The sequence below is a fragment of the Pan paniscus genome, chromosome Y, assembly GCF_029289425.2.
Source record: "Pan paniscus chromosome Y, NHGRI_mPanPan1-v2.0_pri, whole genome shotgun sequence".
NCBI lineage: Eukaryota > Metazoa > Chordata > Mammalia > Primates > Hominidae > Pan > Pan paniscus.
In genome coordinates, this window is record NC_073273.2 from 18,035,357 (window position 1) to 18,061,437 (window position 26,081).

At 36.4% G+C, this 26,081-nt stretch overlaps 2 pseudogenes; both read left to right on the forward strand.

Annotated features, from left to right (window-relative positions):
- Positions 1-26,081, forward strand: part of LOC134729856 (RNA-binding motif protein, Y chromosome, family 1 member B-like) — a 314,139-nt pseudogene that overhangs the window by 118,458 nt on the left and 169,600 nt on the right.
- On the forward strand, positions 11,778-12,408 carry LOC129395492 (ras-related protein Rab-9A-like; annotated as a pseudogene).

Sequence of the window (26,081 nt, forward strand, 5' to 3'; positions counted from 1 at the left end):
TTTGTCTATACTTTGTCTCTGTGTCTTATTTCTTTTCTCAGTCTCTCATCTTCACCTGTTTGGAAATACCCACAGGTGTGGAATGGCAGGCCCCCTTCAGGGCTATATCTCTTAATGAGAATTGTGTGATCTGCCAATTGGAAAATAAATATTCCTTCTTGCTACAATGAGAAAGGATATAAATCAATCTATTAGTCAGTGAAAGCTTGTTTTGCTTTTACAGATGTGCACATTGACTAACTTTGCTAACATGTGTAAGTTGCTGGGAAGCGAGGGTCTTTCATTATGATAACTTCATCAACTATGTGAACTATTTTGGGGTTTACATGCTCCAAGTCACATAGTGACCTATCATCAAAAATCATTTTCTCTTCAATTTCTCAATTTCTGGAAACATACAAAAAGCCGGTTCCAAAATTGTTTTAAGGACTATTAATAACCTAATTTATTTCATTTTTATTTTTGGGTGTATTTTTTATTTTATTATTATTTTTTAATTTTGCTGTAAGTTCTGGGATACATGTGCTAAGGTTGCAGCTTTGTTATATATGTATACATATGCCAGGGTGGTTTGCTTCACCTATAAACCTGTCATGTAGGTTTTAAACCCTTATGCATTAGGTATTTGTCCTAATGCTCTCATTTCCCTTTCACCCCACCCCCCAGCAATCCCCAGTGTGTGATGTTCCCCTCCCTGTGTTCATGCGTTCTCATCTTTCAACTCCCACTTATGAGGGAGAACGTGTGGTGTTTGTTTGTTTGTTTTTTTATTTCAGCTGCATATAAAAATATTTGTGTGTATATATATTTCTTATTATTATTATACTTTAAGTTTTAGGGTACATGTGCACAATGTGCAGGTTAGTTACATATGTATACATGTGCCATGCTGGTGTGCGGCACCCATTTACTCGTCATTTAGCATTAGGTATATCTCCTAATGCTATCCCTCCCCCCTCCCCCCACCCCACAACAGTCCCCAGAGTGTGATGTTCCCCTTCCTGTGTCCATGTGTTCTCATTGTTCAATTCCCACCTATGAGTGAGCACATGCGGTGTTTGGTTTTCTGTCCTTGCAAAGGGCTAATATCCAGAGTCTACAGTGAACCCAAACAAATTTACAAGAAAGAAACAAACAACCCCATCAAAAACTGGGTGAAGGACATGAACAGACACTTCGCAAAAGAAGACATTTACGCAGCCAAAAAACACGTGAAAAAATGCTCACCATCACTGGCCACCAGAGAAATGCAAATCAAAACCACAATGAGATACCATCTCACACCGGTTGGAATGGCAATCATTAAAAAGTCTGGTGTTTGTTTTTCTGTCCCCGTGCTAGTTTGCTGAGGATGACGGTTTCCAGCTTCCCTTATTCATGATCTGTTTTGCTTTTCCATTTTTTATTATTCAATTTTAGCAAGTGTATCCACCAAGAAACTTATTCTTTCTTCTGAGTTATCCAATTGGTCTTTTGTGCGCAATTGCTTGTACATGAAAACAACTGTAGCAATTGCAACGGTTGTCAATTTTAGTCCCTATGACTATCTGCATTCCTGTGGTATCCATGGTTAATTTTTTATTTTATATTTATTGTTTGAGTATTTTGTCTTTCGTCTTTGTTACCCTTCCTAAACATGCATCAATTTTGCCTCTCTTCCAGTAAACCCTACTATTAATTTTCTTGATGTTTTTTACTGTAGAACAGAATTATTTTATTGTTGTTCTAACCTATTTCTTCTGCTAACTTTGGGGATAATGTTAGGTTGTTTATTTGACATGGTGCTTCCTGTTGATATAGGTGTTTATGTATTCAAACTATTTCCATATGACTGTCTTATTGACCCACTGATTGTTTAATTTGTTTAATTTTTATGTAGTTGTGATTGTGTTGAGGAAACCTATTTATTACGATTTCTATTTTTAAGATGTCCTTAGACTTCCTTCTGGTGTTGGAATAGAATTTATTTTAAGGAATATGACACGTGCAGTTGAGAAAACACGGGGCTTCTACAACTGATGGATGCAATATTCTATACATGACTGCTAGGTTCATTTGGGCTGAAGAGTAGTTTTAGTTGGATGATTTGCCTGCTTAATTTGTGCTTCACTGATGATGGGGCGTTGAAATCCTCTACTAATATTGAATTGTGGTCTATTTCTCCCTTGAGATCTATCAATGTTCGCTCTATTTATTTACATGTTTCAATATTTGGTGAATATATATTTATAATAGTCATATTATCTTGGTATGTAGACTCTTTTTTCATTATATAATATCCTTCTTTGTCTCCTGTTGCCATTTTTCACCTGAACTCTATTTTGTCTGCTCTAAATAAAGCTACATCTGCCTTTTTTTGGTCTATGTTTGCACAAATGTCTTCTTCTGCTGCTTTACTTTCAGCCTTTTTTTTGTTTTGTTTTTTATAGGTGAAGTAAATATCTGGAGGCCACAGAAGTTGAGTCTGAATACAGTCTTTAAATATAAACGTTAACTAAATACACTTGATATTTATTAAGTTCAGGGGTAAATGTGTGGGATGTGCACGTTTGTTACACAGGTCAAGGTGTGTCATGGGGGGTTGCTGTTACAGACTATTTCACCACGCAGGTTGTAAGGCCAGTAACCATTAGTTACTGTTCCTGTTTTTTATCTTTCCTTCCATCCTCCACCCTCTGGTAGACCCCTGTATGCATTCTTCCCTTTCATGTGTCCAAGTCTTCTCATTATTTTGCTTCCAGTTATAATTGAGAAGATGAGGTATTTGCTTTTCCTTTCCTATGTTACTTTGCCAAGTATAATGGCCTTTTGTTCCAACCATGTGCCTAAAAAGGACATAATCTGATACGTTTTTATGGCTGCAGAGTGTTCCACGGCATATATGTACCACATTTTCTTTATCCAGGCTATCATGCCAATCTAAATGGCCATTTAGATTGATTCTACATCTTTGTCCTTGTGAATAGTGCTGTACTGGACATACACGTGCAAGTGTCTTTATAAAAATAACACTTTCTATTCTTTTCAAGATACATTCAGTAATCGAATTGCTGAGTTGAATGGTATTTCTTTGTCTCGGTCTCTGTGGACTCACCACACTCTCTTTGTACTAGTTTACACTCCCACCAACAGTGTAAAATCATTTCTTTTGTTCCCCACAAACTCACCAGCATCTGTCATTTTTTGACTTTTTTAATAATAGCCAATTGGACAGGTGTGAAATGGTACCTCACTGTGGTTTTGATTGACATTTCTTTGACGATCCATGACGCTGAGCTTTGTTTTCAGGTTTGTGGGCCACATGTATGACTTCTTTTGAGAGGTGTCTGTTCATGTCCTTTGCCCAGCTCTTAATGAGGTTGTTCATTCCTTTGTTAGTTTTTGTACACTTTTCAAGTTCTTTATAGATGCTGAATATTAGAAGTTGGTCAGATGCATAGATTGCAAAATTGTCTGTTATTCTGTAGGTTGTTTAACTCTGTCAATAGTTTTAAGCAAAGGGATACCAATAAGTTGCATTCCTAGTCTCTGAGAACACAGATTTTAAAATACTTTTACTTACTCAGCCTCCCCAGGCCTCGTTATTGTGTAATTTTACCATCAGCTTCCACTGAAGGTAATTATTGCTTGATGAAGACTTAATAGTGCCACTTTGTGAATTGTGCCTTGAGCTTTCTGATCATTTCTTTGTTTCCTTTTCTTCCTCTCTTATTTAACTTTGAGTCTGTGTGTTTGATGTTTTCCTGTAGTGGTATTTGCTGAACCTTTTAGATTTTCTGTGTAGTCGAAACTCATGTAAAAATATCTGAGGCAATATATGGTGGTTGTAAGTTGATAATAACATCGTTGAAATTGATTGCATGCACCAATTCTGAACTGTATGCTCTGGATCAATTCTCAACTCTCTCTCTCTCTCTGTGTATATACACACACACACACACACACACACACACACACACACACACACATACATATATCTCTCTCTGTACATATATATACATATGTATGTACATATATACATATACATATATACATACATATACATATATATGCATACATACATATACTTATATGTACAGAGAGAGGGAGTTATTCTCAACTATATATATAGTTATATTATATACACTTGTATATAGTTATATTTACTATACAAAATATTTGTGTGTATATATCATTTGTATATATTATATATATGTGTACATACATTATATATTATATATACACATACTATATATTTCATATAGTATATATGTGTGCATATACTATATTATATACAGTATATGTGTGCCTATGAATACTATGTATAACATGTAAATAAAATAAAGATATAGGTATGAATGTGTGTATATATTTTATATATAGTATATATGCATATATAATATATCACATGTATATTATATATAATTTATACTGTATAAATATAACACATAATATATAACATATACATAATATATAATGTATAGTATATAACATATACATAATGTATAATATATTTAAGCAAAGAGAAAAGTATGTGTATATACCCATATATTATATAATAGATATTACATATACACATACACACTATATATATGTACACACATTTATACAGATATATTTATTTATTTATTTCAAAATGTATAATTTTGTGATTTGTATTCCTTGTCAAATTAAAGCAGCCATTATTATTTGCAATCATTTTATCTCTCCACCTTCACATTAAAGATGCACGTTATTAACTCACCTCCATTACAGTATCAAAGTGTTCTTTATTTTACTGAGTACTTTTACCAGTGAGCTTTATCCTTTCTTACGTTTTCATGTACTAATTAGTGTTTTTCTCTTCCAGCATGAACACCGCTCTTATCATGGCTTATAAGATAGGTCTTATGGCAATAAACTTCCTCAGATTTTGCTTATTTGGAAAACTTCATCTTTCCTTTATTTTGGAGAAAAGTTTTCCTGGGTGCATTACTCTTAGTAGGCAGGATTTTTTTCTTCATATTATTATTAATAAGTAAATGTTATCTCACTCCCCTTAATTGCAGTGTCTCTACTGACAAATCTGCTAGCTGTTGAGAACTCTCTTGTAGGTGATTTTATTCTTTGTGTGTGTGTGTGTGTGTGTGTGTGTGTGTGTGTGTGTGTGCGCGCGCGCGCGCGCGCACTTCTGCTTTCAGGACTGGCTCTTGTGTGTTTTTGTCTTTTTAAAAACGTTTGAAAGTTTCACCTCAAACTATTTTAGTGTCGTTTTGTACAAATCAATCTGATTGGAAGAGTCTCTTTGTATGTCTAAATATTTACATTTTTATGCCAGTTTGGAAAGCTGCTGTCATTTAAAAATTGTTGTTTCTACCTTTATTTTTTTTTTCTTGTTTTACTCTTGTGATGAGTAACATTACTGTCTTCATGCTGTTTCATAAATCCCGCAAGCTCTCTTTTTTCCTTTTTTACTGCTGTTTTCTTCTGAGACCCTATATTTTGAAATAACTGGTCTTTTAGTTCCCAGCATGTTTTTTTGTGCCTGATTAATTTTGATGTTGATGCTGTTTTTTATTTTAATGTTTGTTAAATATATTTTAGCTTCTGGGATTTTGCATTTTTCATCATTGTCGTGCCAGGGTGGGTCTGGCATCTTTCAGTAGAGGTACCAGTCTGGAGGCCTGGTCCCTGAGAGCCTTCTCAGTGCTCTGTGGCATGCCAATGTTAGCATTTAAGGAAAGTTTGCTTATCATCATCCTCTCCTTTAATCAGCCATTTTCTCTCTCTGCACTTTGCTAACAGGTTAGTAGAAGGATGACGAGACTAGTATAAAACTCCCATTACTAAGCTTTTAAATTATGTCTTTTCTTATTATTGTGCTACCACCCAGGACTCCTATCACCCACCTGGTTTCAGTCTTACGTATGAGCACATATTTTCAAGTGTGAATATTTGTTCATATTGATTCTTCTACGAGTGGGAGCGGATTGGTGAAGTTTTCCATTTCCTATTCCTTCTCCTTGCCTCTCCTCAACTCTTTACTTCATGTTGAAATTATACATGGGTTTATCAACTTATAAATCTCGATACTGTTCTTTTCTTATGATGGATGTAAATTTTCTAGTTGTGTAATATCTGTGCTCCTCAATCTTTTGTTATGATTATAGTTTTCTGACAGAATACAGCCTGACAGCCATTATTATTAGACAAAGTTATGAAATAGTCAGCTGTGTAACTATTGCACATGTCTCCCTGGAATGTGGATGGAGATGTGGTTACTGCGTTCATCTTATACGTATTATTACTGTAATACGGTTGTGACCTTTTAGGCTTTATAAATTCTTCTTAGTTTCTTACATATGTATATACAATTTCAAGTTGTATAAACCTTAAAGGCTACTTAGTGTGAACACATTTGTGAGGAGTGCATATGTTGTGCAGTTTTCCTGAAGACTAATGCATATTCTTATCGTCGGCACACCTCTATTGCACATGTATAGAAATTAGTTGGCAGTATACTACCTAGGTATTTTTTATACCTTGAAACCTGCATGTATAAACTTTACCTTCTCCTTTTTTTTTGTGAGAAGAAAGCATCTAGGATTTATAAGATATGTGCTCTTCCATTGTAAGAAAATGTATGTGATCAACCCTGTCCTCATTCTCACCTAGAATTTAATGGAACCAGAGACTTACAAACCTTATTTTTCCCCTTATCATTACACTGAGTTTGCTGCCAATGTGAGCACATATATTATTGAATATACATATGAGTTGACAATACACATTATTACTTTTTTGTTCTTGAGTTTAAAATGCAAACTCTCAGCTGCACCATGTGTGCTAATTTTCTTTACTCGGTATGAATGCGTTGTGGTCTGGTATGAAAATTCCCAAATCCTCCCTCTTTGCCCATGGATGTAATTATCCAACTACAGTAACACTGTTTAGAAGTTTAGCTGATAAGGTGATCCTTTTGAGTTAATAACTTTACATATCTTGATGGGTTTCTTGGCTGTATTAATAGGGGATGACCTTTAATGTTGGATAAAAATAAATTTCTGAGGTGTACCAATTTTTATTTTTTCTTGTTTGAATATATATGTGTGTGTATATATATATATTTAATCATGTATACATGTATATGTACACACACACACACCTATTTGAACATATATATAAAGAAAAGTAACCACATACACACACATACACACAAAATCTCCTTTTCTTGACCAAAGAAACAATGTGCTCACTATGTAAACCAGTCTTTTTCTTGTGTATGGGTGTGCATTTCACATAAAGATTTTCCAGCCCAATTTAATTTACATTTGAATGAGGCATGTCTACACTCATTTTTTGGTTTCTTCTTTAAATTTTTATTTTATTTTGAATACCAGTATCACACGTCCTTGTTGGCTACATGGAAATATTGCATGATGCTGGGTTATGCAGTGTGAATTTCAACACCCAGCTAGTGAGCATGGTATCCAATAGGTAGCTTTTTAGCCCACTTCATTTTTTTATTCTCTGTATTTCCACAGCATCTGCTGCTTCCATATTTACGTGCATGTATTTTCAATGCTCATCTTCTGCTTATAAGCGAAAACGTGATTTTTTTTTTTCTGTTCCTGCAATAAATATGGCCTCTGTCTGCATCCGTGTTGCTGTATATGTCATCATTTCATTCTGTTTTATTGCTGCATAGTATTCCTTCGTGTATAGGTACATTTTTAAATCCCATCTACCACTGATGAACTGAATACTAGTTTTCTGTGTGCAGTCCACCTAGGTTGACTCCATGATTTTGCAAATTTGTGTAGTGCTGCATTAAAGTTATGAAAGCATGTGTCTTTTTGTTGGGATAATGTGCTTTTCATTTCTGGACACATACCTAGTGATAGAATTTCTGTGTGGAATGTTAGCTTCATTTTAAGTCATTTGAGAAATCTTCAGCCTGCTTTCCTAAGTGGCTGAACTCTTACGCATTCTCATCAACAGTGGGGAAGCATTTTCTATCCTCTGCAGCTTCATGAGCACCTGTCTCTTTTTTTTATTTAATTTTTTGACTCTTAAATAACAGCCATTCTGACTGGTGTGAGATGGTGTCTTATTGTGGTTTTGATTTGCATTCATGAAAAAATTAATGATGATGAATACTGTTATCATATACTTATTGGCCACTTATATGTCTTGTTTAGAGAAAGGCCTGTTCATGTCTTTGAGTACTTTCAATAGCTATTTGTGTTTTTCTTGTTGATGTGTTAAAGTTTCCTGCAGATGCTGAATTTTAGACCTTCGCTGGTGCAGCTGGGAAATATCTTCTCTTGTTCTTAGGTTTTCTGTTTGCTTCAAACTAATATTGATGATAATTGGTTCAATTTTATAGAATATCTTGCCAAAAAATAGAGCGTTCTGTGCTCATTTTACAAAGACAATGGAGTCTCTTCTGTAACACTCCTGACTTCTCTGTAAGTGGATAAAAGCTTATATTTATATCAATATAGGTCTTCTTCTTCTTTATTGGACACGGATGTGTTCTTCCTCACTATATAAATTCTGTGCTACACATGCATGGGTATTACCATAAGCCTTCAGGTTGCATGAATCCTGGTTGTTCGGTTTTATTGCAATTATGATTATGATTATGATTATTCTTCTTTAACAGTGCATAGTGTCAGGTAAACCAAACCTAGCTTTGCTCTAACTTTGATATAAATCAAAGTTTCCCAATTGTATACAGTTAGGCAGAATATTTCCAATGTCTGCAAGAGTACTCTCATGCCTTGTTTAGTTTGCATGTAAGGTAACCCGTGTGTTACAGAAACATTGGCCACTTGTTTGATTATAAAACTGTGTATCCCTCTTAAATGAACATTGGAAACTGCTTGAACAGAAACACACTCTTTTTACCTTTATATCCGCCGTCTTTGGCCATCACTGAAAATCAACACAAGCTTACTGGCTGTATACAAACTGAAATTTTTCTTTCTGTGACCTAGATCTAGAACTTTCTGATAAGTTCTGAGTTAATCCTACATGCTCACTCATGTGAGCTTCTTGATTGTGAATAAACAGACAGACACACACACACACACACACACTCTTGCATTTTTAAAATTATTGCATATGAATAAGAAAGCTTAGGAGCTATCTTCTCAATTCTAGTTTTTGGAACTGAGATGCTAAATTTAAATTTGTATGAATGTTGGCCTTTTTTTTCTCTCAGATAGATGGAAGCTTTTGAGACATTTATCCCTTTCCAACATATATATTATATATATATATATATATATATATATATATATATACACACACACACACACATATAAATATATATAATGTATTTTTTTTGAGACAGGGCCCCACTTTTCCACCCAGTCTGAAAATTCATGTCAATACACAAATCAAAGTAGGTTAGTGTTCTTATATTATATTTATGTATACATATGTGTGTGTGTGTACTTATGTATGTATGCAATGTAAAGAAGAATTCTTACAGCTAACTTTACACACTGCTTTCAATGTAGACAGCCTAGGGGTTATAAATCACATGGATAAATGCTATATTCATGGAAGAAAAAGTGTGGCGTTTGTACCTACCAGTCATTTTCGTCACAAATAAGAACATTTTCATTAGGCAAAGACTTAATAGAACCAAAAATTCACATTTAACAATGAGAACGAAGGGTGCCAGAAAACAGGAATGGTACTCACTATGGAAAAGGTATAATCAGTTACACTGAAAAACCTCAAACACAAACACAGAATTACAAACATAAATCAAAATATCAAAAAGGCAAGCTCATTTATCTTGCTCTTTTGGGCCAGGGCACACTCATTTACTTTCAATGCAGTAGGACACAGGCTTTATGCAGCAATGATCTTACAACCATGGCAACTAAAAAATTCACAGAAGAGCATACAGGTCTACAACCAGAGCTCATATATATGTAACAACCGTTTTTCCACCAGAGACTTGTACATTTACTACAGAAATAAGAGGTCAAAATTTATTTTTTGCTACATAATCACTGACTACTTGATCCAGATATGAGCATGCCCCCTGCCTGTGTAAACTCTGGCTTCCACTTGTCATAATGCTAAGTAAACTCTAACTTTCATAAAATCAGACCTTCTTCATATACAAGTGACATGGTTCAAACAACCCAAACACTCGTAACTTTCAAAAACAACAGAAAAAGAGATCTCCAGGTTTATACTTGAGAGCTTTTAACCTTAACAGCAAAAGTTAGTTCAGGTAATACGTAGGCAGAAGGTCTGATTTATAGCCCTTCCCTCCTGGCATGAATAGTAATTTGATGACCTCAATTAACCGAAAAAGAACGTTTTATTGAAGAGGCAGTGAGATTCTTGATTATATAATCTTAGCTATATTTCTGGCATTTTTAGTAACTTTCTCATGCTAAATATCTGGCTTTTAAAATTACAAACTTCATTAACTTGGAGGGGAATAGGAGTTTCCTGGCTGTACATAAGCTTGATGGCTTTCTTGGGGTGGATTTGGGCCCATGGGCTGTATGCAGGCTTCCTGTCTTTGCCAATCTTCACCTTTCTCTTTCATTTAAAAGACAACCTTCAGAGCCGTGCAAACAATAAACTGCTGTTTTCTTGCATATTGAATTATGTTCTCTGACTGAGAACCCCTGAACCTTCTATTTTCTAGATATAAATGTAACAACCCAGATTTATAAATTATGGACTAGCCTTTTGCACAGGAGCATGCTCATGCTTTTATCTCTTTCCGATGGACATAAGTTAACCATTTAAATAAAATCTGGCCTCCTCCTTCCTGATAAAGGAGTATAATTGTCTGTAAATATACAGAAAGTGCGCTTCCGGAATATGGATGCGTCTTCCAATCTGTGTAAACCATGAACATTCTCAGTCTATTGGGATCTAAAATTTACATTTCGATAAGCTGTAGACAGTCTTTTCTTTTTCTTCTGAGATGGAGTCTTGCTCTGTCACCTTGCTGGAGTGCAGTGGTGCAATCTCGGCTCACTGTGACCTCTGCCTCCTGGGTTCAAGCAATTCTCCTGCCTTAGCCTTCTAAGTAGCTGAGATTACCAGCACCCGCCACCATGCCCAGCTAACTTTTGTGTTTCTGTGTATTTTTAGTAGAGATGGGGTTTCTCACCATACTGGTCAGGTTGGTCTTGGACTCCCGACCTCAAGTGATCTGCCCCCTTCTGCCTCCCAAACTGTTGGGATTACAAACATGAGCCACTTTACCCAGCCTGTGACAGCATTTATCTAACGTGGTGGTGTGCTTCTTCCGAACCAGGCTTTTATTTTTGGCCTGGATATAGTGATAAAGTTTCCAGCTCTCTAAACTCTAACGCCCCTCACATTGGTCATGAACATGCTCTTCAAAGTATAAATATTGCTGTATCAGAAACATGCAGACTTTGATCTCTTACCCATCTTTAACCAACTGTGGTGGGGCTTACCATCAGCGGAGAGGGACTTATCATAGAGTAACAGTTCAGAGCAAGAGCTTTGGGGTCAGACTTAGGCTTTAGTGTTAGCTTCACAGTCAACTGTGACCCGAGAAAGAAGAAGAATGGGCCCTTTCCAGCTGTTTTAGATAATATTGCTAGTATGGTAGCCTGCACATGGCTAAATGCTCAGTCTTGTAAACAAAAGTCTTATTATTTGGTATTCCCCGGGGCTATACATTTTACTTCAGCTAAATGCTGATATCCATAGAATCATGTAGAAGAATAGGTAGGTAAAAAGAAATACAATGGTGCATTTACATTTTACAGAGTTTCTTGAAGCTCTTGAGATTAACGATGGCAGGAAATTCATCACTTATTAAAGTAATTATCCTTGGAGATGGTGGAGTTGGGAGGAGTTCACTTATAAACAGATATGTAACTAATAATTTTGATATCCAGCTCTTTAAGACAATAGGTGTGGAATTTTTAAATAAGATTTGGATGTGGATAAACATTTTGGTGCCACTCAGATTTGGGGCGTGGCAGGTCAGGAGTGATTCTGAAGCCTGAGGACATCATTTTACAGATATTCTGTCTGCGGCCTGCTTACTTTTAGTACCGATGATTCTCAAAGCTTCCAGAACTTTAGTAACTGGAAAAAAGAATTCATATATTATGCAAATGTGGAAGAACACGAGAGCTTCCCTTTTGTGATTCTGGGTAACAAGACTGACATGAGATAACAGCAGATGTCTTCAGAAGAAGCCCAAGCTTGTGCAGGGACGACGACCACTATTTTTATTTTGAAACAAGTGCAAAAGATGCCACAAGTGTGGCAGCAGCCTTTGAGGATGCGGTTTGAAGGGTTTCTGTGAACGAGGATATGTCGGCTCAGTTGATGCACACAGACACAGTGAATCTTCATCGAAAGCCCAGGACTAGCTCATCTTGCTGTGGATTGTTAGAGGTTGCTGCTGCATTCTAATCAACTCACAGGTATACACAAAATCGACATGCGGATAAAAAAGAATTCGGGTTTGCACCACGGTATCATCTACTAATAAATTTCAAATGAGTGTATTGTCCTGCTTTATTAGTTGGTGGGGGAAGGGACACATCCGCTCATGGAAGAACATGTTTTCTCCATAATGGCACTTTGCATTTCTAAATTGTAATATTTGTCTAAAAACGTTTCTTTGATTTACATATGTAGGTTACAGAGCTAAGAAATGAGATAACCAAGAAGAATTATAATTAAAATAAGAAACTTGTCTACGCTACAATTTATACATGAATTTTTTTTTCCTGGGGAAATGGATTACTACTTTTTATATCTACAAGTTTTTATGCAACTAGCATTGCATTCTTGGTTCAAGGAAATAATTTCCTAAAGCAAAAATGTTAGATATAGAAGACTAAAATCTAATGTATTTGCAACGCATTGTTACTTAGTTTACTTCTTCATTCTCTTCAAAATGACTTAACCTTCCGTATTGTTATCCTATGTTTCATTAGAATTACTCTTAGTAGTAATTACTCATCATTTGTGTGCCATGAGGGCACCTCTACCCCCATAGATCATGTTCCACGGTCCCAGGAGAAGGGTAGGTCCCCAGTGGTACAAGAGTTGCTTCATACAGTTTGTCATACATCCAGCTGAATTTGGGCTACCCAGGAATGGAAATCATTTCCATAAACAGAGTTCAGTTTTAAGAAAAAGGCCAACTACTGAACCTGGAGAACAGACAAATGTGCATCTGATATCACAGTTACAATGTGCTGTGTGGAGGATACAAAATTACAATTCCACTAATGCACTAGGTAATATTTGTGTTACTTTCTTCAAACTTGGGGAAGCCTCCTAGTTGAAGTTAAACCATTCCTTTTTAACACAAGACACAAGTAACATTATAGCTCTCAATTGATTTAGCTATGTATTTATTTAGTTTCTTCTCTATCACTGAACATTGTTTACTTATCTCAAGGAATTTTTTTGATTCCCAAATACCTGTTCCAATGATCAGACTTGATGAAGCAAATTGTGATCTTTCATGGATGAAGTTCATATGCTGTGTGGTTGGTGATTATCTGATTCTACAGAGGATAACCAAAGCCTACACTGAGTGTGAATGAGACCCTCAACTGGGAAATGATGGGGATATCAAAGTACATGCTGGGTGAGGGGAGCTGGCTGTCATATAGGGAAAGGGTTTTTGAAAAATTACATCAAAACATTTCTCTCCTTGGCCCCACCCAATGGGAATCAATGTAAAAACATTCTGGTAAGCTAAGCTTTTGAAAGTCTAATGTCCTAACATAAGTGTCGATTTTGCCATCTGTAAATATTTTATGGAAAATACAATAGAAGACGGTTGGAGAACAAAGCAGGTGGTGAGTGTGCAGCTGGAGTGGTGGAAATCTGCTGCAGAGACTCACTAGGCAAAAGAACCATAGATCATGCTCCACAGCTTGAAGAAAGTGTGGGACCCAGTGGTACAGGAGTTGCTCCATATGGTCTCTCATACATCCAGCTAGGTTCAAGCTATCAATGGAAACTTTTCCTTTGAGAGGGTTCAGGTTTTTTTTTCCTATGTTCATGCCGAAGGAAGTATTCTAAGTTTCCAGCTACAGCAAGAGGACAAAACTCGATGTATGCATTTTATCTGGATCACTTTTGGAGCACAGAAGCAGATAACCAACGTAGTGCTAACATACGTGTGCTCAGGTGAGCCTGATTACAAGACTGATCTCACCCTATTCCTCTTGTGTTAAAGAACCTTCAAAAGATATCCCCTACCAGATCCAAGCTTTGCCAGCTTAGCTTTCTTCATAATCTTCTCCTGTCTATCAGCTGTCAGTTCTATCAGTGTGCCCCAGTGCCCTTCTTCACGCCTTCACACCTGCAGTGCTTTCCTCTGCAGCCCACCTTGGAAGTCCCACTCAATGCTCCACTTCCCTTCCAGCTTCTTCAAATAGCAGTCACACACACACAAAATTGGCATTTAACTTTAGTAATACACACACAGGAAGTGTATTACTAGTTTCTGCCTCACTTTCACCAGCCTGTAGGAAAGGTTATATTCAGGTACCACTGTTGTGCAACTGAGCCACGGTTTCCTGCAGTCAGTCACCCTGCTGCTCTTGGCTGGTTTGCATCACATTCCTCCGAATTATATGGTCACAGAGGCCAGAACCAATCATATTAAAAAATACATGTTTGCTGAAATTACTCCCAGATTTCTAGATGAGTATGTACCATTTTCTGCTCCCAAAGCTCTGGCATTTAGTTTGAGTCAATCTGAGGCTTGTATAACCGGTTAAGATATCAAATTAATTTTCATACTACCAATAGAGAAAGCAGGACAAAAACAGTTGTGGTGGGCAGCACTTTAAATATCAGGCTGGAGGCTGTGCACGGTTGGTCTTGCCAGTAATCACAGCACTTTTGGAGGCTGAGGTGAGTGGATCATCAGGATAGGAGTTACAAAACAGCCTGGCCAATATGGTGAAACCATGTCTCTTCTAAAAATCCAAAAATTAGCTGGGTGTTTTGGTCAGTGCCTGTAACCCCAGCTGCTTGGGAGGCTGAGGCAAAGAATTGCTTGGTCCCCACAGTGGAGATTAAAGAGAGTCGAGATCACACCACTGCACTCCAGCCTGGGCAACAGAATGAGAATCCATGTTATATGTGTATATATATACACGTGTGTGTGTGTGTGTGTGTGTGTGTGTGTGTGTGTGTATACACATATACATATCTGTATATGTGTGTGTATATATATATACACATTATCAAATATTATTAAATAATTCAAATTGCCTTATCTTTAGTGCATCTATTGACTCTTTCATGGATGTTTACTTCATTATGGTAACTTTCAGTGATTTCTGATGCTACGATTATTTCTAGTAGGCACTGTCTTTTCTGGGAGCACCCTGCATTTTGGATGCTAGTGCACACATGCATTTCCGTTGTACCTCTGAGAGGCAGCAAAATTTACTCACTGCAGTAGATGCCCATCCATAAAGTAAAAATTCTAATTGAATTGCATGTGGGTAGGCTTGCGTTTCAATTGCTTACAGGCCAATCTCTCCCCTACCACCCCCAAGAGATATGCAGAAGGATTGCTGCCAATGCCATACTCCAAGAGGTAAATCAGATCATGTCTCATAGTTCCTGAGTTTTATGGAGGTTCTGTGCCCTTCAAGATATGAGAACCTCCTCTTGCACCCTTAGTTGGGAACCAGAACCCATGATCTCACCCTGCAAAGTGTAAATCTGTGTTGGAAAACAGTAAGCCCACCTTGGCTTCAGCTCTAGCTTACTAGAGCTTTGCGATCCTACTTCATATCCCACACGTGATTTTTTTGAGTTCCACTATTAATATTTAATTGTTTTCATTTATGCAGCATTCATATGTTTTTGGAGGAAAAGTTCACTCTGTTGTGTCAAATGGACATCTTTATATTTCCAGTATCTTCCCACATCTGTGGGCCATGGTGGTGCCTCCTGAATTAACCACTTAATAAATGAATAAAGCAGGTGTGAATACCCTATGAGAGTCACAATGCTAATGATCATTGAGACGGTGGACAATAGACACCAAAACGTTTCAGGAAAAATAATAAGAAATAATGGGAAACAGGAGAGTACAAAACAGCAGACAACCAAACACTAAGGAATAATTTCTGTGACTTGCAAAAACTGCCCAAGACCTGATTTTTGTAAGAAAGTATTTTTAAAATCAGAATAATGACCCTAGTTTTGCCATGCTGATGCTTTACTTACTGCATTTTATTAAGGTTCTGTAGCTCTTCACTAAATACATGCTATAAAACTTCTGCCCAAATGAAGGAAGATGCCATCAAAAATAAATAGTTTGAAATAGTGGAAATACCATCTAATGCAAATTTCTATTAGCAAATTTCTTTCTGTAACACACCTGGCTTGACAAATTTTGATCATACTACAGGTGGATTTTTTATTTTTTTGGCAATAATGTTAGTTTTCTCTCAAATAGAAACTTTGTGTTGACTGCTTTCCAGACGTACCTACCCTGGCTAATTCTTACAAAAAGGTCTTTCATTGTTCAAAGAAAAAGGAATTGAACAAATTTCTCTGTGTATTTATTTTTCATTTGATTAAAAAATAGTTACTTTAACTAACTAGGACATGCTTTCCATGATCTCAGCCCCTGTGGTAACAGAGCATTTTTTAATCTGCATTTTCTAAATATATTATGAATGGCAGGATAATGTGTGCTAGGAAAGTAGATTATAAAGATAAATGTAAGAAGCATTATGTTATTTCTCCAAGCTGTTCCCAATATGCCTTTATGCCTATTATATCCCACAAACACCAGGACAACTACACCAGCTGCTCTCTACTCTCAGAGGGCATGATATTTCTTCTTCTTCTGGCGCCAGCCACCACCCCCAAAGGAAAGAACCCTCACAAGCCTGAAGTAAGCAGGTGGGGCTTTCACCAATGCTGCAGATAAAACAGTAAGACCTGATAGGCAAGTGGAGCTTTCAACATTGCTATAGATAAAACACTAGGACCTGATAGCTCTCTTTTGACCATGTGTTTCCGTTAAAAAAAAGAAAAAAAAAATGGAATAGAAGACATGAAATTCAGACATTAAAAAGTTCTTTGGATATTAAAAATTGTAGTTTTCTGATATTTTATAACAGTTATATCTATTTCTCTGGGCAATGTTTCACTCAGCATTAGTGAAAACAGACAGACTGAATTCCCTAGACAGACTGAATAATACATGGCTTACTCGCTTCCATTAGTGTGAACACTTTGTGTTATTGCATTTGTGTACAATGCACTATACAAAATGTATTGTACAAAATTGTGTTACTGCATTGTACAAAATGTACAATGTGTTAGATTATGTTAAAAATCAGAAACACCATTCAAGTGCCATAAAATATGAGATGTATATTATTCTTTATTTTATGGGTTTTATAGTATTTTATCAAATGGTGAGATTAGATATTTTCCTTCTCTTAATAAAAACATAAGACTACACTTTCAAAAAAGCCTGAGAAGTGTTGTCCTGAGCATGTTGATTTCTTGAGTACTGGCCGCAAATTACTAAGTTGCTGTTTGATACTGGAAATAAAACATCCCCACACAACTCCCACTAAGATATGGAAGTACATCATTCCAAGCTTGACAAACTACAATATGATGATTGCCTAAAGGAGACTCCAAATCTTATAGCAATTTTTTCTCCCTTCACACATACTCACTTTAACAATTTATTGAATTACCATCATGAACTCACACGTGAACACACAGCACCCCACCATGTTGTGCAGTGGAAACACTGCTGGCTTTGTCGTGGGAAGGGCAGAAAAATCAAAATCCATTGAGTCCCCATCAATAAGCTCATAGGTTGGTACCTCTAGGGTCCTCTGACACAGGCAGAAGTAGCTTCAGAAAAGTTTCCAGAAAAAATCTATATTCATAATTTAGCCCTAATACTTAGGAGAGTTAATATCGGTATTTATTTATTTTTTAACCTCTGTTTGATCATTTGTAAAATGACTAAAATAACCTGTGCCCTTCCTTACCCAATGATTTTTATCATAATCAGGTAAGATAATCTATGTAGAAATCTGGAAATTGTTTATAAAATTTAATATTCCTATTTTTGGAGGGTTTATATTTGGTATATGTAGCAAACGCGCATGCCTTTCTATGTGCCAATTAATGTTCTAAATGGCCTCAGGTTTTAACTCTTTTAATCATCCCAATCTCTGTATGAAGTATAAATGATTATCAGCCGGATTTGATTTATCAGTAAACTGAGACACTGAGAGGCAAAGTAATTCATCTGTACTCTTAATACCTACACTATACCAATGTTTTATGGATGTCACTGACTGAACTCATGCCATATATATGCAATCCCATGCTTAGGCTCTAAGACCAGTGACTGGTATATAAATTGGTTTAACTATACAATGTAAAAGAGAAATTCCACAGAGAAGCCCTCAAAATTCAGTGCAAGCTAACCCTAGGAAAGAGATAGGCAAGTGGAGCCTATCTATCTAGAAGAGAGAAATCAAAATATGTAAATTGTCTAAATGGAAACAATGGACTTTGGGTAAGGAGGAACAAACGATAATGATAGTGACCTGCTGCTGAACAGCCCTTACCTGCATAAGGTTGGGCCCTTCAATTGTCCTTTGTTAGTATCATTATCATATTACTTGTAAGCAATAGCAGAAATTAAAAATGTGACAAAGAAGTGTTTCAGATACAATACATCCTACTGGTGAGAGTAAGATGATGAAAACGTTATTACATTAAAATGAGCAAGGGAAAGATGGGAGTACAAAGAAGTATCATCAAATTGCTCAGATAATGCAGAAAGAGCTAAAAGAATGTATCAGAGTAATTCTACCCATAATGTACTCTTTGACTAGAACACCACATCCTTAAGAGCTAACCTTAAGTAGGCATGGCACCAACAATACTTTTGTGGGGAAAGCAGAAATTTAGATGCATTTACAGAGTGTGTAATGGGGTATATGCGACTTCCTTTCAGCTACGCAACTTCTATTTTTTTATGACTACTTTTTAAAGAGATTTCAATATTGCTTCTCAGTTACCAATTACCCAATCACACAACGTTAGTTTCTAGAATGGACTTTAGCTGCCAGAAGGAGAGATGACTTTGGTAAGGGGGCATTGCTAGTTTATTTGTGATCTATCACTGAGTAACAAATTATGGCGAAACTTAGTGGCTTAAACAACACCATTAATTATTTCACAGTTTCTTTGCATCTGGAAAGTGGACATAGCTATCAGGGTATGTCTGGATCAAGGCTGCTCACAAGATTGCAATCAAGGTGTTAGCTAGAATTTCAGTCATTTTAAAACACGTGTGGGGAAAGATGTGCTTCCAAGCTTGTTCATCTGGCTGGTCACAGGATTTAGTTCTTCATGGGTTGTTGGGTTAAGGACATCAGTTCTTGACGGGCTATTAGCTAAAGGCTGTCTCTGCTGTACTGACACATGAGTGTGCTCATAATGCAGCTCAAACATGACAGCCAGCTGTCCCAGAAACAGCTTGGACAGGGGATGAGTGAGGTGTTCCACATTTGGGCTTCCACAGGTGAGATGAATAGGCAAGGTACTATAAAATATTAGTAAAATAAATGGTTAAGGGAACCATGTATGCTGGCTTATTCCTATCATTCCAGCACTTTGAGAGGTCAAGGCAGGAAGATTGCTTGAGGCCAGGAGTCTGAGAGTAGCCTGGGCAACATAGCAAGACCCATCTCTACAGTAAGTATATAAATAAAAATTTCCCTTGGCATGGTAGCGTGCATCTGTTTTTCCAGCCACTTGGGAGGCTGAGGTTGGAGGACCACTTGAACCCAGGTGTTCAGGACTGCAGAGAGCTATAATCATGACACTGCACACCAGCCAGGGCAACAGAGTGAGACCCTATATCAGAAAACAACATAGTTAAGAGCAAACAGTGAAATAAAATGGCTGAACTAAAATGTAAGAGAAGGTCTTTGGAAACTAGGAATTTCAGCAACTGGTACTATTCAGTGAGCCTTTGTGTGAATGTTAAAGTCACTGTAATCATTGGCAGGAATTGGAATGGAAAGGAGGATTGTGAGAACAAAGGGAATGAGTCATAAACTTGGGAAGTGTACTAGAATATGATATTAGAAAGGGAGGAAGAAGAATCTTGACCTCACTCAGGCCTTCCAATATATGGAGTGTGGGGAGAGTACGTGGCCTCTGCTTGGGTGGGCTGCAAGAGAAGTAGTAACCTCTATGGAGAACCTGTGTTATTTCAGGGACAAAGGTTGAAGGTTATGAATTGAGGTTGTTGTGTATACAGAGGAGTTTCTTTATCTAAAGTATTAACTCTAAAATTGCCCAAATTCCCTTTCAAACTGGCCTACTTGATAAAACATTATAGTAAATCTCCTTCCTTCTATGAGTTGCTTGTTCTGTATCTCATATACCGCACTAAAGTACTCCACACATGCTCTTTTATTTCAGGCTTGTTTTCCAGGGAACTCAAGGTAGGACCAAGGGAAAGGGAAACATAATACTGTTTATTAACAGGGGTTTATGTGTGCACAAGTATAATATACAGGATGTATACCAGTGAATGTTAGTAAATTATAATCAAACAAAAATTAAGATATGAATTATCCTGTTTCTAGTAATCACCATCATTATCATCACCATTATCATTTTCGCTCTTAAGAATTCATGGTGGGGTAACAAGCCATATGATTTAATCTGAGATGCTTACAGGAGGAGGCCCAGGCCAGATTTCAGGAGAGAAAGAGGATGTTTTTCTGTACCCAATCAACATGGATTTCATTAAGAAGAGTAAATTTGTTTTTCCCTTTAAATTTACATACTCTGTTCAGAAATCCCTTAGCTTACAAGAAGTTTTAAAAGACATAGCAACACCTTCTATACAAAAGTAGGAAATTATATATTTTTACTAGCAATGAGAAAATGTTGAAAAGATAACAATGAGTAGATAATTTATAATAGGGGAAAATTATAGTTCTGGGAATGTATTAGATTCCTAGAGCTACCATAAAAAAATACCACATTTTGAATGGCTTTAAAATCATAATTTTTTTTTCTGCATTCTGGAAACTAAGAATCCGAAGTCAATATGTTGCCAGGCCTCTGACATTTCTAGAGGAGAATTCTTCCTTGCCCTTCCCAGCTTCTGATTGTTGCCGGTAATCCTTGGTATTCATCAGTTTGCAGTTATATCGCTTCAGCATCTACCTCTGTCTTCACATGGCTGTCTTCCCTCAGTGTGTGTCTCTGTGTCTCTAAATCTCTCTTTCCTTACAAGACGTTGAATTTATGGCATACCCTAATCTAGTGTGACCTTATCTTAACTTGATTATATTTGAAAAGTTTATATATCCAAATAAGGTTACAGTGACGTCACCAGGGTTATTGTTTCAACATAGTTTTTTTTTTTTCTAGAAAATTCAACCAACTACAGGGTTATTGTCAAACAATTATTGGAATTTTGACACTAATTTCTACAAATCAAAGCTTCTACTAAAATAAATAAATAAATAAATAAATAAATAAATAAATAAAGTAGCAAGGTAACAAATGTATTACTCAGGTAAACCAAATCTCATGACCTGGAAGCAGTCATGAGATTTGGCAGTTTACCTAAGTCAATAATTCCAAAGAAATTATCTCCCTAACCACAATTAAGATAGTTCTTAGATTAGGCATATCCTTAGTCCTGCTGATTTTGTAGCTTTGTTTTGCTGCTCCCAATTACTGGAGTTGAAAACACCTTAGGGGCATCATCCATTAAGGAAAACAAAAATAAAAGGGGCAGTACATCAGAGTTGTTTTCCTACTTCCAATGACTGGATTTTGAGCTTCCCCACTATCTCAAGGTTCTCTGAGGTGGAGTGCTTAGCATCCAAACAACACGCACATGCATACTGGGAAACACTAAGCTTCTTTCTTACTGGAAACACCACTGGGAAGAAAACAAGGAAGTTTCTCTATGTTGGCAAATGACTTTGCCATGAAGGATATGTGAAGGTAAAGAGATTTCGCTCCACTCTCACAGCCTTCAGCACTGCAAATATATGCTGTCATGCAGACCAGCTCTCAGTTCTAAAATGTAGGACCCTTTAGGAGACTGCCTATCTACAGAAAGTACAAAAGTTGAAAGTCGTTTTACATGGCCTCTTTAAAGACACATTAGTTTTGTTGTTCTTTGTTTCTTCAGGCCACCATGTTTTATTAATTTTACACCACTCTGTGCAATAATTATCAAGGAAATATGAATATGAAGTTCCCTTAGTGTAATATTTATGTTATACCCACAAAAAATGCCAGATTGCAGATGTTTTACATCTTAAAGCTCTTTGTCAACTTTGATAATGGTTTTCCCACTTTATATATAATATTTTATTATTGTTAAAAAATTTAGCCTGATTAATTTTCGGCTTAATAATCTGTTATTAGAATTTGAATCTTTTATATGAATATATGACACAATCCTCTTGCATTTTTCTTTACCCCATTCTATGGACTCACTTTATTGTCTTCATTTGCATTACTGTAGTCTTCCTCTAAAACCAAGTAAGTTTAGAAATGGATCAAAAATTGTTTTTGGTTTTCATTTCCTCACAGGTGTTTTTAGCTCCATTCTTTCATCATTAGTTCATTTTGTCAACAAGTATTGTCACAAACTATGTAATTGTCATATTGAATTTTATGCCATTTTTCAGGTGACTCCCCATCTTCTAACACACAAACCTGAAATTCATATTTGCTTTAAACCCTGCTACTGGTCCCCCAGTACTCACCACTATTGAACTAGTTACTAACATTTTTGGTTTATGCATGTTTACCTTCCATTACACCTACCTGTTTTCAAAGGTCCTGTTCAGAACACATTTCTCAAATAATTTCTGAACCTAAAAATGAAAGTTCCTTCAAAATAATTCCTGTTTACAACTTTGCCTTTTCTATATGACCTTCAGTTTATTTATCTGTAAAATAAGTGATTAGATCATTACTATTCGAGTCTACTACATCTTTTGCAGCCTTTTAAACTTGACACAAGCCCTATATGCTAAATGCTACCGTGAGTTAATATTACAAAAACTCAGTAAGAAAGTACACTTGATATAAGGCCGAGGGTGGTGGCTCACGCCTGTAATCCTAGCACTTTGGGAGGCTGAGGTAGGTGGATCACGAGGTCAGGAGATAGAGGCCAGCCGGGCTAACACAGTGAAATCCCATCTCTACTAAAAACACACAAAAAAATAGCCAGATGTGGTGGTGGGCAAGTGTAGTCCCAGCTGCTCAGGAGGCTGAGGCAGAAGAATGGCGTGATCCTGGGAGGCAGAGCTTGCAGTGAGCCAAGATCACTCCATTGCACTCCAGCCTGGATGACAGAATGAGCCTCCATTTCAAAAAAAAAAATTACATTTGATATAATAATATACTTAATCATATATGATAATGTTACTCAAATATTTCAAGTAAAAAGGTAATGTAAAGATAAATTTAATAAATAAGAATACATAATTTTCCAAAAAAACACATTTGAAGACCTTTGCTTACACCATTTGACCTCATATGTTGCTGGCCTGCAGCTAAGTGTACATTATTCAATTTGAATTTCGTGTTAAAAGAAGTCAATAATTTTTGTTAGTTGTAATTTATGAGTGATGGGTGATTTTATTTTTAGAGCAAAATGGAAAAATAGTATCTGATTAGACATAGTCCAGACCAAAAGCAAAACAGAAGTTGTAATGTGTAAAACAAGAACGTCTACAAAATGTGTTTTCTCTTTTTCTTCAATTTCCTTCTATTACTATGTGAACAAAGGGAATCCGGGGATCCTGGAGCAGAGGAGCAAAGGGGAAAGGCCCACATATTTAGGTTGATGAGAATATGAGTAATGCTAAAAACACAATGAATAAATAAACATTGAAAAATCCATTATTCACATAATGGTTGCAATAAATAGTTAAAATAAGTATTCATAATGCAGAAACTTTTCAGCATCTGAACTAAATACAATGTGTTGTATTTTATGATAATCTGAAAGTGGAGGGATGGTCCAAAAGTGGCTCTTGTTGTCTGTGTAGGAATTAATAGTAATAAATATACAATCCATGTGAACATACATGAATTAGGTATGATTAAAGCTAATAAAGGAGAAAAAGTGAGAGAAAATATTCGATACCACTTATTAAAGAGAGATCTTGCTAAATAAGATTTATCTGCTTAACTTATAATGTTGCTTAAGTTCAATTGTTTGTAACATTGTTTAAGTTCCATTGCTTAAATAAAATACTAATTTTTAAATAATAAAGATGTGAGTAATTAATATCTTGTATGTCAGACACATCTCTAACCCCTGATTTTTGCTATTCACCTAGTGTGATGGTGACCACTGATGACAGTAAACAAATTTATTCATTCATTAAATCAACTGTATTGAATCAACAAAAATGTATTGCTTATCTAAATGTTGTCAGCATTGAATCTTGAAGCATAAATAAACAATACTTATGTATTAACATGCATGGTATTGTGCTGGTCATTATGACTCTATTTGCCTATGTGACACCTTACAATTTTCCAGACCCATGGTATTATGGGCTGAATTCCCAAGCTCCCCACCCATTTATATTAAAGTCCTAATGCCGTTACATCAGAATATTACTGTATTTGGAGATAAGGTCTTTAAAGAGGTAATTTTGTTAAATTAAGGCAGTTGGTTATGGCCTTATTCCAATCTCACTGGTGTCCTTATAAGAGAAGGACATTTTGACACACAATGGTGTGCCAGGAATGCATGAGCACAGAGATAACACCACATAAACAAAGGGTGGGCTGCCATCTGCCCACCAAGGACAGACGTCTCAGAAAAAAATCAGAGCTGATGACATTTTGACTTGGACTTCCAGCCTCCAGAACTATGATATAATAAATTTCTGTTTTCTTTTTCTTTCTTTTTTTTTTTTTAATAATGTTACCAAGTGTCACCAAGTGTGTGATGTTTTGCTATGGCACTAACCCACATAAGTCAAGGGCTGAGACAATATAAAGGAGTTTCTTCAAAAATCTTTCCATTTACAACATTATATTACTAGGGCTTTTAGCTCTGGGGTATGACGGAATAAGATTTTGTTTCAGATCTTTGGTGACCCATTATACTACAATAATATGCTACCAAGGAAGGCATGTCCACTGGCTTTCCTCTACTCTGCCTTCTGGACCTCAGTTTTGTTTTCACCAGGTTGATTTTCCAGTCACTACATAGGGTCTCTGTGGGCAGGAAAGGCAGTGGGGATCACAGCTGAGAACTAAGGTTGCTGAACTTCATTCAGACCATCTCAGTGAACTAGACATCCACCAGCTGCCATAGGCTGTCCAGTGCCAGGAATGAGCTGAGTTGACCCAGCACTGGTGAGGTCCTGACAGTGAGACCTCCTGAGGTTTTGATGGCAGACGCAGTACTCTCTTCACTTGAGTTCCAGCCCTGCTGATGCCACACCCCTCACAAGCATTTCTTGACATTCCTTCAGAGCATTTATAGTTTTGTTGGAAGGACACAGGCGATAGCTACAGGAGATTAGAAAAATATGTTAGCTCTGAAAATACGTGCTAAATAAATGATCTATGTGAGCTCTTCATGAGTTAGGACATATATTGCTTTGTGTCAATGCTATAAAAATAGCTTCAGAGAGAATGGGGAGCTTGGATGATGCATAAGATTTTCACAATGCCTGGAAGCTGTTATCTTCAAATCAAACAATGTAAAAAGATGGAAAATAAGTATTATCATATATAATTTGGAAACAGCAGAGAAAACATGAGTTATAGAGCAAATTGCAAACCCTCTGAACTCCTATTTCCTCATGAGGTTGTTTAGATGCTTAGAAATGACGTATATTAAGTGACTTACTTTGTGCCGGGCAAGTGGCCTGGACTCACTAAATGGTTGTACAATTATTAACATTGTTTCATGATTAACGCCAATCTAACCATGATCATCTCAGCAGTCCTTATTTTAGCACTCCCATGAATGAAAGACTTCAGAATTCAAAATAGACCTCAGCAATGATTTAGACCAGTCT